Genomic DNA, 4,467 nt, shown 5'->3' with positions numbered 1-4,467 from the left:
AGCTTGTGTGAATGATGCCCCCTGGAGCTGTGTGGTGCATCTATGGGATGGTCCCCATAGATTTCAACCTGGTCTTGGGACTTTAATATACAGGGGGAGCAGAAATCAAGACATAACCAGGGACTGCAAGGCAACCTGACTTCTGGGGAGGTCAAAGGAAGCAAAATCTAAAAAAGAAACCAAGGTGTCTGTTTTAAAAGAACCCCTCTAGTCAAAGGGAAGCAGGTTTGGTGAGCCGTGCACAGGAAAATCACCTGCGTGGGGTGTTAGCACAAGAGAGAGGGGGCCCTTGGCTCACATAACTAATTGCAGGCAGAAGGAAGAGAAAAATAACATGATTAACATGTTTCTCTCCTTCCCTCGATTAAGATGACAGAAGCAGACAATCTGCTGTTTGTGCAGAAAGGCCACCAGAAAGAAGGGAAGAGAGCATCTGTTCTGAGAAACTGCTGTTTAAAAATGCAAGAAGTACACAAAGCAAAGGAAGAACTCTTTACAATGCAGGCTACTCGCTTGGAAAACAGGGAGAACTGGGGAGGCTCCCATGGAGAAAGCTTCAAGTTGCCTCAAATCCCGGAAATGGGGCTCTGTGGTCCCATGGAGGGCTGGCTTGTTTGTCCTTCAGAGCTGTGGCTCTTGGGGGCTGTCTGTGGCTCTGATGCCCCATTGAGGAAAACCCTTCCAAAGGAGAGAGGCACCACACACCCCCTACCTCTATGGCCAACCATTCTCACCCTCACTCACCAGTGTGGTCTATTTTTAGAATGAGTTACAGCACCCACCTCATTCCTCCTCCATTCTCTGCCCAAGAGGTGATGGTAACTATTTTAGACAGAAAATAAGGTGGGCCAGTATCTCCAATGGGATGAAGGCACTCTGAAGCCCCTCCAGTCTGAAAGGCCTGCATATATCTAGAAAAATCAGGGGCCTCATTCAAAGGTGCCAGGGAAGCAGCCTGCCAGCTGGACCAAACCATCTTGAGGCCCTAAGAGTCAACTTGGCCTCTAAACCCTCTGTGTCTTGAGGGAATCAGTCAGGTGCAAAATAATGTCCCCTTATCAACACCTCTGGCTGCCTTTGATATTCAAATTAAGCATCTGAGAAAGGCTGTGGCTCAGAAGGGATGGTAGGGGGACAGGAGGTTTTGTAGACACCTTTCCAATGGTATATTCTAAACCGGTTAATTTGTAAACTGGACTAGATTGTAAGTGTGTGTGGACAGCAGCCATCTGTGCATTCTTCATGAGATTATCCTGATGCTAGTCTTGTACTAAGGACTTAATCGTGATTTCAATTTGTGAATGAATGGCCCTCAGGTTTTGCACCTCTCCCAGTTAACCACCCCTGCAAATAAGAACAGAAAATTCAATGGTCTTCTTTCCTGAGTCCCAGAGGTCTTTTTCTCCCCTAGTCACTTGGTAGAAAGAATCATTTTCAAATCTGTTTTCTTATAGTAAAATAAGAGTAATACTAGACCCTTCTTATTGGGATTTAATGAGGTCAGGCATATAAAACAGCACAGCATCTAACGATTGTTGCTGTTATTACATTATTTCCAGGATGAAGTATGTTATCTCTAGGGATTCTTTGAGTAGGACGGGAGCCCTCTGACCCTCCCCTTTGAAAGAGAAGCAGGCAACACACAAATATGGCTGATGCAGAAAGAACCCAGTGATAGCCATACTGATATTCCACTGGCTCCTGGCAACCATTCTCAGTGACCAAGCATTTGCATTCCACAGCCAGTCTGCAAATCCAGGGGTAGCCACAGACACGTATCTTTCCTTCTCCTGGTGGTGTGGCCAACCATTGCCAATTCCTTGAGGAAAGGACTGCCTGCAGCCCTGCTTTGGGTTTAGACGGGCACTCCCATTTACTTTTCGGTCCAGACAATTTTTCAAGTTCCAGGCTGGGGAGATTATGAGCAATGGTAAAGGAAAGATTCTTTGGTTTACTGGTGCTCTGTGAAGCCACAGCACCCACGGACTGCCCTGAGCTTCATCCCATTTATGAAGTTCAAGAGGCAAGTGGTTAGCCAGGATATACTTGGTTTTATGACCTGCCTTGCAAGAAAGGCCTTTGCTGAATTACATTGGAAAGTTGTGTCTCAGTCTTTTAAAATCAAGGGTGAGTGTTACAACAGTCACTTGAAGAATGTTTGTGTGTCTTCTGTAAAACCCTGCCAGAACACATTACTATTATTGCCATTGTTGATATCCTTAGTCCCAGGTATAGTAACAATATCTTATGTTTGTAATGTACCCAGTGGGGGATGTCTCACTATAAATGAGTAAACGAGGTGAGAGCTGAAGCAAGGGGGTGAGGTGTTACAGGTATTGGAGCCCCCTACCTTGCTGTCATGTCAGACCACACTGGCTAGCATGCTGTTCTATGTATAATGACCCACACAGTAGAGTCCTCTAAGAGTTAGGACCAGAAAAAAAGCTTGAATCGTCTGTGTCCTTGTATTCAACAATGTTTTCTCTTGGCTTTGGCCTGCCAAAGAGTTCAGAAGCAAATGTGAAGATCAACCATAATCATATCAGTCTAGGCTTTTGGAATTCAAACTTTCCCATCTTTTTCTATTTCTTTTGATTTTCAGTTTCTATTTTAATAGTTTGATTGTTTGTGCCTTTTGTTTTTTGCCATTGTAATCCTTTTGGGAAGTAAATGGAGACTATAACCTAAGAAAGACAAATCAATCAGCTATTTGAAGTTTTACCCGGCATGAAAAAGGACCACAGAACTTTTCCCTTATTCCAGATGTTTTGTTGCTCTGCTCTCTAGGGAAAGATCTATTCAGAGTAGGGATGCCAGATAAAAAACGGGATGCATAATTAAGTTTGAATTTTACATAAATAATGAATAACTTTTAGTATAAATATGTCCCAAATATTGCATGCTAATTTTTTATAATGAAAATTATTTATCTGAAATTCAAATTTAACTAGATGTCTTGTGTTTTATCAGCTCAATCTGGTGGCCCTAATTCAGAGCGATAAAAATCCTAGAAAAGTAACTTGCTTTTGCACCTATGCATAGATTAGCTAAGGATAAAGCTACAAAATTAAAACAAGTTTATAATAATAGTTTAAAACTCTGAACATGATTTGGACACCTGTAAAGTCAAATTTTGGACAAATGGCTTTTGGAAACATTTGGGTTCCCTGGCCAGTAGTTCATCGTTCATGCCCAGAGATGGCATGCACTGAGACCAGTAACTTTTGGAGACCCCTGAAGACCACGTGGTCCTGCCTATGGTTTCCCAGGAGCTGTTGAACAGCACTTGACTGGGTGAGCCTCTCCACCATATACAGATACAAGTTTGGGCCAGTTTTCCCAATCTTTGAATTAGAATTTTTAAACTGAAAATTTCACTCCTACCTCCATGCAAAAGAACCAAATTCTCAGGGCACCTGGGTGGCTCAGTTGGTTAAGTGTCTGACTCTTGATTTTGGCTCAGTCATGATCTCATGGTTCGTGAGTTTGAGACCCATGTGGGACTCCACGTTGACAGCTTGGAGCCTGCTTGGGATTCTCTTCGCCTCTCTCTGCCTCTCATGCTCTCGCATGTGTGTGCATACATGCGCTCTCTCTTTCTTTCTCTCAAAAATAAATAAATAAATTCAATTTACAAAAAAAAAGGAAAAAAAAAAAGAACCAAATTCTTTCTCTGTCCCGGTACAAAATGTCTGCTGATCACTTCTGGGATCACTGTGGGTATTTTATAGGAGTTCCCATAGTTCTCTAATGTCTCCTTCCCAGCCCCCTCATTGTGTTCTGCGGTCTCATTCATACGAGGGGTGTGTGCCTGCTGCAACACAGCCAGAGAGCAAAGGAGCATGGCTGCTGGTTCCCTCCGCTGGTTCCCCCACGCCGGAGACCCCATCAAATGATCTCACGGTCCCGCATTTCCTCTGGCCTTACTGCCCTGCTGTGTCCAGAGGGAAATGGAGAGGATCATCTTTCTGAACTCTGACCCATTGCTAACACATGCCCAAAGCTGCTCTGCTTGGGCCTCCACAAGGATAACAACTCCTTCTGCCTCTTCCTCAAGTCCTCTCCACTGGGCTTGAAGGACCCATCTCATGGGGACTGACAGAGGACAGTCACCTCATATATGCCTTCTCTGCCCCAGAAAACAGAGCTCAAAGCTTCCTCCCTATAACAATAAAAGCCTTCAGGTAAATCAGCTTATGATATGGACTGGTCTTGAAGCTTTTCCAACAGTTTTCTAGACATGCTTAAACTTAACTGAAATTCAATGGGGAGCAGACCCTAAAGCTCACACTGATGCTTTTTGCACAAACCATGTCTGACTAGGGGATACTAGATGGCCTTAGAGAAGGTTGTGGTTGTGATCCTAATCACTTACACCTGTGTTTCAAGGACATTGGTATAAAAGGAGGATATCAGGCTGCCTGTCAGATACTATTTCCCCTTCTCCATGATGCTACTCTTTTGGGG

General features: G+C 43.9%; 1 long non-coding RNA gene across 1 annotated transcript; it reads left to right on the top strand.

The window, feature by feature from the left end:
* Positions 1-1,762: 1,762 nt before the first annotated feature.
* LOC123602292 lies at positions 1,763-4,192 on the top strand. Its single transcript, XR_006714445.1, has 2 exons — positions 1,763-2,127; positions 3,766-4,192. It is a non-coding gene; the product is annotated as an uncharacterized LOC123602292 (long non-coding RNA).
* The last annotated feature ends 275 nt before the right edge of the window (positions 4,193-4,467 follow it).

This window comes from Leopardus geoffroyi, chromosome A1 (genome assembly GCF_018350155.1).
Source record: "Leopardus geoffroyi isolate Oge1 chromosome A1, O.geoffroyi_Oge1_pat1.0, whole genome shotgun sequence".
NCBI lineage: Eukaryota > Metazoa > Chordata > Mammalia > Carnivora > Felidae > Leopardus > Leopardus geoffroyi.
This window is presented reverse-complemented; position numbering and strand designations above follow the sequence as displayed.